This window comes from Lutra lutra, chromosome 5, assembly GCF_902655055.1.
Source record: "Lutra lutra chromosome 5, mLutLut1.2, whole genome shotgun sequence".
Taxonomy (NCBI): Eukaryota; Metazoa; Chordata; class Mammalia; order Carnivora; family Mustelidae; genus Lutra; species Lutra lutra.
Genome location: NC_062282.1, coordinates 138,896,790 through 138,908,228, shown reverse-complemented (window position 1 = coordinate 138,908,228; position 11,439 = coordinate 138,896,790).

The following is an 11,439-nucleotide window of genomic DNA, read 5'->3' as shown; positions in this document are numbered from 1 at the left end:
CTATAGGTTAAAAAACAAACAAACAAACAAACAACCTTGAACCTAAGCCTCACACTTTATAAAAAAAGTTAAAACGAATTACAGATTTACATGTAAAACATAAAACTAAAACACTGTCGAAGAAGATACGAGAGAAAGATTTCAGGATCGAGGGCCAGACAAGTGTTTTTAGATTTGACACTAAGACACAACCTCTAAAAGGAGAAATTGATAAATGGGTCTTTATGAAAATTTAAAAATATGCTCTGGGAAAGGCTCTGTTAGAAAGATGAAAAGACAAGCTATGGAACCAGAGAAAACCCACATATCTGACAAAGGACTAGCAAACTGCACGTCAGACAAAAGACTAGTACCTAGGGTATATAAAGGACTCTCAAAACTCAACAGTGAAAAAAAGCAAACAGTCCAATTATCACATGGGCAAAAGGCCTAGACATTTCACTGAAGATACACAGATGGCAAATTAAGCACATGAAAAGGGACTCAACATCAGCAGACAACAGGGGAATTCAAATGAAAACCTCTATGATATTATCACTGCACACCTAGCAGAAAGGCTCAAATAAAAACTAGTGGCAACATCAAATCCTGGTGAGAAAGTGGAGAAACTGGGTCACTTGAATATTGCTTAAGGGAATCTAAAATGGTCTTCTGGAAAATAGTTGGGCAGTTTCTTTAAGAAACTAAACACATAGCTATGGTATGGCCTGGTAATTGCGCTCATGTCCGTGTAAACTACAGAAATGAAGAGTTATGTTCACATGTGCACAAGTATGTCTGACAGCTTTATTCAGAACATCCCAGGACTTTAAATAACAGGTAAGTGGAATATCCATACTGTGGATACTACTCTACAGTAAAATGGAAAGAACTATAGACAATGGAAAGAAACGTTGATATACAATGACTTGGGTGAATCTCCAGAGAATGATGCTGAGTGAAAAAAAAGCTATTCCCAAAAGGTTGCGTAATGTAGGATTCCATTTATATTATATAACATAATCCAAACTGCAAAACTATAGAAATGAAGAAAAGTATTGGTGGGACCACGGGTTGAGACTTGGGGGAAGTGGGTGTATTTGTAAAAGTCATTGTGGGACCTAGGCTTAACGCCTAGTGTGGAGCCCACTGGAGGACTTGAACTCACAACCCTGAGATCAAGACCTGAGCTGGGATCAAGAGTTGGACACTTAACTGACTGAGCCAGCCAGGTGCCCCCAAATTTATACATAGATTTTTGGCTGCAGTGGGCCAGCATTCCTAAATCCCAGGTTGTGCAAATGTCAACTATATATCAAAATAAAAAGCTTAATTAAAAAAACAGGAAACAACAAAGCACAGAGTGGGGCAATAAAAAGGAAAAAGTGGGTCAGATAGTAGATCTGGGTCAGATGGTAGATATGATCACCAAGTGGCTAAGAGTCAGTGGTATGTGTACACTTTTTAGTGTCTACTTTTTCTTAACATACTCATAGGAAAATGCAGAAATCATAAGCTTTTGTCTTGATGAATTATGATCCACACAGGTAACTACCACTCAGATTAAGACTAGGATATGATTCAACTCCCGAAATTCCCTTTGTGCTTATAATTTCTTCCTGTCCTTTATAAATGTAACCACTGAGTTTAAGGACCATAGATTAGTTTTGACTTTAAAAATTTTGTAAAACCAGAATAATACAGAAATTATTCTTCTGTGTCTGGCCATTATAACTCAATGTTTCACTTATGAGATTCATCTGTGATGCTGCATGTAGAGAAGATCTGTTCATTTTTATTGCTGTATTTTACACTGTTATGTAAACTGTCGTTTATTCATTCTCCTCTTTATAGACATTTGATTTTTCCCCCAAATTTTAACTATTATAATCATGCTGCCATAAAAGTTATTTTTTTCCAAGGCTTTTGGTGTACATAGGTACAAATTTTTCTCAGGTGAATAAATGAAGTTGAAATTGTATTTCTTAGAAGTCAAGTTTACTGATGATGAATTCCTTCAGTGTTATTTTTTCTTCATTTTTAAGTATAGTTTTGCTGGATATCGTATTCTTGGTTGCTGTTTTGTTTTTTTGGTTCAGCATTGAGTCAGAATTTTGGACACATTTCCCCCTCTTCTTTTTCCTCAAAGGAGAGGAATCATCCCGTTGTATCATCCATCCCATCTGCTGTAGAAACTGTCCTCAGAATCATTGTCAAGCTGGTCAGCTCTTCCATCTAGATGCCCACATCTAGAGTACATTATGTCCTATCAGTGCTCTGACACAGGAGACAGACACAGGTTCCTCAGAAAACCTCCAGAAAAGACAGAGAACCTATGTTAGACATAGGTTCCAACTCTTTCCACACTGAGCTGTGGAAGGGAATATGCCAAGTGAGTGCTCTAAACCTTTGTTCTCCTCAGTCCCCAATATGGTACTCTCTCCTCTCAGTTCTCAAATTGAGGAAATAGTCCTTCAGGCAGCCCCTTCACAAGTCTGAATGTTAGACACATGTTTCAGTCTTCTCATTTCTTCCCCAGGAAGAAGCTGGGAGCTGGGAATTTTCCCCTGATGGTGCCATTTTCAAAAGGGGGAAGAACTAAGGTAACTAGTGACATGAATTTACCCACTGGTTTCATTGTGGCTGTTTTTGTGCTTTTGTGGGGGTACAGGAATTTCTATATTGGTTTCTAGGTTTCTCACAAATGAGAATTGGTCCATGTATTGTTGTTGAGTCAGTGTCTCTGTGGGGGTAAAGAGGGTTGGAAGCCTCATATTCTGCCACCTTGCTCTGGACTGTATTCTTACACTGGTTTCTTTCTTTCTTTCTTTCTTTTTTTTTTTTAAAGATTTTATTTATTTATTTGACAGAGAGAGATCACAAGTAGACGGAGAGGCAGGCAGAGAGAGAGAGAGAGGGAAGCAGGCTTCCTGCTGAGCAGAGAGCCCGATGTGGGACTCGATCCCAGGACCCTGAGATCATGACCTGAGCCGAAGGCAGCGGCTTAACCCACTGAGCCACCCAGGCGCCCCATTACACTGGTTTCTTTATCTGTGTTTGAACTAATACATCACTGTGTTAATTAAAGTAGCTTTATATACAGTAGTAGTTTTCCAGTTTGTTTTTTTCAAGAAGTCCTGGCTATTACTGATCTTTTTAATTTCCATATCACATTTAAGCCAGCAAGTTTCCACACATGCGTGCGTGTACACACACATGCACGTGTATACACACACATACACACACACATACCTCCTGGGATTTTGTTTGGAATTTCAATGAATCTATAGGTCAGGCAGGCAAATGGATATCTTTACAGCATTAATTCACAATACATGAGCAGACTACATCTCACTCTTTTCTTAGGTCTTCTTTCATTTCTGTCAGTAGTATTTTGTAGTGTTTTTGCATAGTTTTTGTTAGATTTACTCTAATCTAGGTGTTTTTCACATCTTATTATAAATGCTCTTTCAATTTTAAGGATTTAACTTCTGCTTGTTAGTATTTAGACATCAAACAGGTTTTGAATATTGTGATTGCTCTGAATTCTTGTATTTATTCTAGTGGTTTATAGAGTCTTTTTGATTTTTTATATACTTATTATATCATGTAGGATATACTTTCAGTCTTTTTCTTAAATTTTTTCTTTCAGTCTTTTTCTTAAATTTTTCTTGCCTTGCCTTGTTGTAGTAGCTAGGAAAGTGGGAATTAGAAGTGGTGACCGCAGATACCCATATCTTGTCTTCATTCTCAGAGGTAAAGCTTTCAGTATTTTATCATTCTATGTAATTTTTGCAGTAGAATTCCTAGACAGCTTTTTACACAATAAGCTCTTCCCCTCTATTTCTAGTATAGTAGCCTTTTTAAAAATCATGAATAGATGTTTAATAAAATCATTTTCCTGCATCTACTGAGATGATCATGTGATTCTTTAATCTTTTGATGTAGTGAATTACATTGATTTTTAAAGGTTCATTCGGCAGCCTGTATTACTAGAATAAACCAGATTTTATCTTGATATATTGTCCTTTTCATAGACCTTTTTACTCCACTCCAAAACTGCTAGAACTTGTACAGGAATTCAGTAAAGTGTCAGGATATAAAATCAATGCACAGAAATCAGTTGCATTTCTCTACACCAACAACAAGACAGAAGAAAGAGAAATTAAGGAGTCCATCCCATTTACAATTGCACCCAAAACTATAAGATACCTAGGAATAAACCTAACCAAAGAGACTAAGAATCTATACACAGAAAACTATAAAGTACTCATGAAAGAAATTGAGGAAGACACAAAGAAATGGAAAAATGTTCCATGTGGGGCACCTGGGTGGCTCAGTGGGTTAGGCCGCTGCCTTCGGCTCAGGTCATGATCCCAGGTCCTGGGTTCGAGCCCCACATCGGGCTTTCTGCTCAGCAGGGAGCCTGCTTCCTCCTCTCTCTCTGCCTGCCTCTCTGCTTACTTGTGATTTCTCTCTGTCAAATAAATAAATAAAATCTTTAAAAAAAAAATGTTCCATGCTCCAGGATTGGAAGAATAAATATTGTGAAAATGTCTATGCTACCTAAAGCAATCTACACATTTAATACTTTGTTAATTTTTTTAAAAAGATTTTATTTATTTATTTGACAGAGATCACAAGAGATCACAGAGGCAGGCAGAGAGATAGACAGAGGAGGAAGCAGGCTCCCCGCCAAGCAGAGAGCCTGATGCCAAGCAGAGAGCCTGATGCGGGGCTCAATCCCAGGACCCTGGGATCATGACCTGAGCTGAAGGCAGAGGCTTTAACTCATTGAGCCACCCAGGTGCCCCTAATTTGTTAATATTTTATATGGGATTTTACATCTTGAATCCTTACTTTAGGGTCTACTTCTGGGAAAACCTACAATAAAACAAAGTGTATGATTTAGGATTCAGCTTCAAGTCAAAAAACTTCACCATCCTTAAAAAAATAATGGTTTACTTTTCCCCCATAACAAAAATGATAGTGCTTAAGGAAGTGCAGTTGATGGAATTGATTTACTTACTTACTGATGCCATTAGAACCCTAGTTTCTTTCTCACTTTCCTTACCAACTTTGTTACTGTCCTTTTGTCTTCATGGTTGTTAGCTCATACTGTGACTTATGGCCTCACAGTCTTACACTTCGCAAGGAAAGAAACAGGTAGGGGGAGGCCTTCCCCAAATGAAGCTATTTATGCAGGAAGAAGGGAGGGTCTCAAATACACATCCTATTTTATCTCTTGGCCAGAAATGGATCACACACTGATACCCAGAGAAATCCTGGTAGAGAGAGGGGAATTCCTTTGATTGGATTAAATCAATCAAATTCATCCTCTGGGGTCAGAGAGACTTATTTTCTCTTAAAATCAAGGGATCTATCTCTGTGAGAGTCTATGTTCTGTTAGCCAGGAGTAAGTAGGGGAATCATGTCAGTTACAAGTAGGGGAATCATGTCAGTTCAAGGAAGAGTAATTTCTGTGTCTCTCACATGTGAGTATAGATGTAAAAATTCTTACCCAAATGTTAGTAAATTGAATCTAGCTACTACAAAAAAATCAAAACGTAGTTGAGTTTATTTCAGAAAAATGTAAGTAAGTCTTGAAAGGGGTTATTACTACAAAACTATAGAAAAGAAACAGTATAGTTCAGAAACATAGCAGTAGATCTGTGGAGTAGAATTAAGTACCCAAAAACAAGTTTTGGTTTTTGTGGGGTTTTTTTTTTTAGATTTTTTTTTTTTTTTTGACAGAGATCACAAGTAGGCAGAGAGGCAGGCAGAGAGAGAGAGAGAGGAGGAAGCAGGCTCCCTCCTGAGGAGAGAGCCCAACTTAGGGCTCGATCCCAGGACCCTGGGATCATGACTTGAGCCAAAGGCAGAGGCTTTAACCCACTGAGCCACCCAGGCGCCCCAAAATCAAGTCTTGTTTTAAGCGCTCAAAAACAAGGTTTACATGGGAATCTGATACGTGTAGAAGTGGACCTAATAGAAAAGGATGATTCTTTTTTTTTTTTTTTATTACATGAAAGTGGGAAAACAAACCAGTATTAGAGAAAGATAAAATTAGTTCCCAAAAATATAGTTTTGATTAGTTCCAGGCTTAAGAATGAAAGTTAAAACCATAAACTGAATAAAAAGTATATTAGAGGGGCTTGTGGGTGGGTCAGTCCGTTAAGCATCTGCCTTCAGCTTAGGACATGATCCCAGGGTCCTGGGATCGAGCCCCATGTCCCTGCTGAGCGGGGAGTCTGTTTCTGCCTCTCCCTCTGCTGCCGCTCTGCCTACTTGTGATCTCTCCCTCTCAAAAATAAATAAGTAAAATATTTTAAAAAGTACATCAGAAAATATATCTCTGTAATTCTGAGTTGTAGAAAAATTATTAAATAGGACCCCAAAAGTACAAGGCACAAGATTAAAAAAATGATAAATCCAGCTATGTAAACATTTTTGAATTTCTATTCAATGAACGGCAGGGATTTGGCTAGGAAACATTATCTGAGAAGTCAAAAACTGACAAGGAATAATATCTATAATATTTTTAAAAATGTTACACAAAAGAGAAATCCAGAACAATGGCTAAAGCTGAGACTGTAGACTCAAAAAGCTAACCTGGAGAATGATCTGGAGATACTCTTTTAATTTAGTCTGCATGGATTTCATGTCATGTTCATTCCATTCCTGTGGAGTTTGTATTCCGGTCCCTAAGGAGGCACATATAAGGATGTTCAATTAAGTATTATTTGTAGGGCAGGGTATGGTTGATAATCTAGGTATCTATTTCTAGGGAAATAGATGGGTTAAGTATTGTGGGTACTTATAGAGGCAACAACTTAGAAATAGCATTAGGAAATCTTTCTAGAGAGAGAAATCTTTCAGACATGATGTTGAGAGGAAAAGGCGAGGTAACAGGACCTATAAGATGATTTACTTAGGCAAATTTAAGACACGCACAAAAAAAACAGTACCATGTTTCAGATATACGTAAGTGGTCCAGGAAAAATGTTAAACACGTTAGAGTGATTTCCTACAGATGGAGGAGTGGATTGAAGGAGATTGAAGTAAAGGAAGAAAAAGAACACGAATCAAGATGGAGGCCTTGCATGGCCAGTTGGTGATGACTGTGTCAGGAGCTTGGGAATATTACCAGCTCAGTTCTCTGCATTTCTCATTAGCTAAGTTCCATTAAGATGTTTGTTTGCACACCAGCTCCAAATTATGTACCTGGCCATGATTTTATATATTGTTGCCAGGAAATAAAGTGGAGATTGTCCTAAAGTAGAGATTGTCCTGTCCTAATTTCTAGAAGCCACTGTATACCAGAATTCTGATGTCATTGTTAAACAAATGTGTACCTTCTTCCAAAATCATTGTTGTTATTTTTTTTAAAAGAAGATTTATTTGTTTATTTGAGTGAGGGGGAGGGAGGGTCAGTGGAAGAGAATCTTCAAGCAGACTCCCTGCTGAGGGTGAGCCCCAAGTGGAGCTCCATCCCAGGACCCAATGAGGTCATGACCTGAGTTGAAACCAAGAGTTGGACACTCAACTGACTGAGCCATCCAGGGGCCCTTAAAATCATGCTTTAAATTATTGATGGGAATATGTTTTCTTTTGCATTCTGTCTTAAGGTGTTGGTTTCTGGAGAACCATAATCAACTTTGTGAGTGATTTTACTCAGTTGAAGTTCATCTTGCTCAGTACTTTCTTACTCCTTGTCAATGACCAAAGTTAACATTTTAAAACTCTTGTGGGCTAATGATCAGGTTTTCACTAGTTTTTCCATTTTCTTGAAAATGAAGTTCACAAAGAAGTTTGAAGGAATTATACCTTGGTCTGAGGATATTTTAAAACTGAAGGTTTGGGGATACCTGGGTGGCTCAGTTGCTTAAGCGTCTGCCTTCTGCTCAGGTCATGATCCCAGAGTCCTGGGATTGAGTCCCGCACTGGGCTCCTTGCTAGCAAGGAATCTGCTTCTCCCTCTGCCTGCCACTCCCTCTGCTTCTTCCCTCTGCCTGCCACTTCCCTCTCCTTCATTCTCTGTCTCTGTCTCTCTCTCTGACAAATAAATAAAAACTTAAAAACAAAACAAAAGAAAACAACAAAGGTTTGGCTGGATATTTAAGCTGGCTCAAAGCTCACCGCACTGTGTTAACTTGATACAAAGTTCTGAAATTCATTTTAAGGCATAGGAATGAGAAGATTTTTCATTTAAACTCTCCTCTTGAATTACTAGGTCCATTTCCTTGTCCCTTCTATGAAACAAGTTCATTGTCTTCCTGATGAAATTCTGATTTAATTTTTTTTATTGATTGCTTACTGTGCAAAGACACATATGTTATACTATTCATCATAGGTAAGTTTGCCTCGCTGGAGAAGGTCAATAAGATTTTAATGATGGTAGGACCAATTAGTTGATGCTGATTAGGATATCGCCACTCCAAAGTGGTCTGAGCCAATAGAATCGCCTGGGAGACCTTCAGACACACAGAGACTCATGCACATTCACAGACCTACTGAATCAAATGTTGCCCTATGGAACAAGATCTCTGGGTGATTCTTCAGTAGATGGAAGTTTGAGAAGCACTGGGCATCAATCCTTGGCATCTGGACAGTGATGTCAGGTTGGAGAAAAGCTATTTTAGAATTAAATCCACTTTTACAAGGTTCTGCTTGCTTTTCTGATTAATTCCACCATTCATTCATTATTTCATTAAGTCATTCATTCATTCAAATAAACGGCGTGAGTGCTTATTCTATTTCAGGCTCTATATTAAGGATATACAAAGGCAACAAAACACGTGTAGGAATTCCTGGTTTTTTGAGTGCCAAGGTAAATGCAGCAAAAGAGCACAGAAACTGGGGTGAAATGTGCTTTTGGTCCCCTGAGAAGGGTTCCCAGCCCAGTGGTATGGCGGTAGCAACACAGGTTATGGAGACAATCATCCATACCCAATAGCACTGGCTGTGCCCTGGAAGCTTTCAGCAGAGTGTTCAGGCCCTGCTTGGCTGGGGAAGGTTGGTGGCTGGGCTCCTAGACGGCCCTGAGCCAGGTCCGGCTCTTCAATCCAGAGCTGGCTCCTAGTGCCCAAGGACTGCCTCCCGAGCTTCAGGGATGGCTTGGTGAGCAAAGAACGAGAGAATAGAATCTGGATGACAGGGCAGGATAAGATGTGTCCAATGTGGGATATCTTCTGTAAGCCTGTGTGGTCGGATTTGGGTGCTATAAGCAATGGTTTCCAGAATTATGATGGAACAGGAATGAGTGAGTGGGTTCCATTAGAGAACACTGGAAAACACTGCATCTGGGCTTAGTCCCAAGGGGTGGCAGGAAAAGGAAATGCCACAGGCAAGTTCTTTGATATTAAGTTTTATGGCACGCCAAAATTATGTTGCATAGGATTTTAAAAAAATGTGTGCTTGATTTCATAAATCTTGCTTCAGAACTAAGAGTTGAAGAATATCTGATAGCCAGTCCCTTTTATGTGAATTAACCACATAGTGAATTGGTCTAGAAGGAAACATGAGAGATGTCTAATAGCTCCTGCCACCTGTCCAGATCCAAATACCTGCATTTTTGGTCTTTTTTCTTTTTTCTATTTAGTGTCTGCTTCTACTAAGTTGGAAATATAGTTAAGAAAAGGGCCAGGAAATCACACTCCAGTTATGGGAAGAAAATAGCTTTGGTGAGATGAATTTCCTTCTTCCTTTCCAGCCCACGATGCAGAGAGCAGTCCTCAGGGTCCGTCTACACAGTGTCTGATGGCCAGATGGAATAGGAAGGAAGAAAACATTTGAAGTATTTGACTGCTCATTGGGGTCATTTGTGAAATACTGTAGATTTGGTTGTAGGATTGGCTGTAGATATGGCTTTATCAAATATTTGTCATATATCCTGTTTTGTTCGCCCTTGGATAAGCTATTTGGTATGTGTGAGAGTCAGTTTCTTTACCTGTAAAGTGAAGGTAGTTAGGCTGCACCAAGATTAAATGAAATAACGTTTATTGCCTTTAATTGGGGCAGTGACTGACACATGGCAGCCGCTCAATCAGTTCTAGCTTTTAGAGTGGGGTCAAAATTTACACATGATGACTGATGGGTTTTTCCACAAGAAAATTCTGCTTTCTGTATAACTCAGCACGCTTTGTCCTTGAGTCTCCCAGCCTTGACCTGACAACTTACTCTTTCCCACTCAGGTATTTTCAGTCCAATTCATGACTTCTCAGCTAAACTCAAATATTATCTGGATCAGTGTCCAGTTTCTACCTTCCCCACCCTGTGTATAGTCTCAGTTTGCTATGTTGTCTTTGTGCCTCCTTTTTGTCCTTCTTTTCCACTCACGGGTGATCTATTTTCACAAAAGAGGTTATGTGTTATTCTGGCTTGAGAAAGGTAATATATGGTGTGTTGGCCTCTGCTTGAGTTTTCTTGTCCTGCTTGGACTTGGGACATCCGTTTCTGTCACTGTGGCACCTGCAGTGGGGTTCCTTAGTGAGCCTGTTCCCTGAACTTCCCGGCCTGGCATCCGCTGAGGTGTCGTTGGCTCAGCTGGTCTTGGGGTGCTTTGGTGGCAGTTGGCCTTTGCCTCCAACTGCAAAAGCTCTCACATTGGCAGCTATCCCTCTCTTGACCTCAGACAGCTTCCTGCTTACCTACCACCCCCAACCCCCATATAACTCTTCTTCCCTCCTGGGGGGCAGGGTCAAGAACTCTTGATAACTTTTTCTGCAGCCCTAGAGTAGAAGCTACATGGCTGTCCTTATGCCCACCTGCTCTCAGCAGTTGCTGCTCTAACTCTTTAATGTTGAAGGTGGGACTTTTCTAAGAAGCTTGCTGTCTTCCCAGATTAGAGAAGAGGCATCAGCCCTGATGTTTATCAGCTCAGGCCTCAACTATCTGGGCAGTTCTTTCCACAGATTTTTTTCTAGTTGTTTTACCTTCTGGATAGTGATTGAGGAACCTGGAGTCTGGATACCTTCTGTCTTGACTTCTGCCCACTGCTTCTCTCCTGGTCCCTGGAGAGGCTTACTGGGTCCTTTGTGGCAGGAACTTCTTTACTTCACACCCTCCTTTTTCTTATTGTATGAGTCATTGTAAAAATTCTATGCTACAGTTGCCTATGCTTAGATCTTGACGTATAATGCTTTGAGTTTCTTAGAAAAAAAAATATATTTTTTGTGCCCTCCTTAGCTTGCCTGACTATTTCAAACCAAAGAAAAAGGAGAAGGAAAAAGACATGAAGAGAACTGTTTTAATAGCTAGTTAAGCAGAAAATGCTTAATTAGGTGCTTAGGAAATAGCCAGAGGGCCAGAAACAACTCCTGTTTGAGCTTCCAGGAATCAATCAGAGGAGTACCAGGAACTGCTCATCATTGTAGCTGATGAGGACTCAGCCCCGAAGGTGTTTCTGGGCTTTGTCACCTCACGCATGATCCAAACCTTGAAACCAGATGCTCTGGTCCT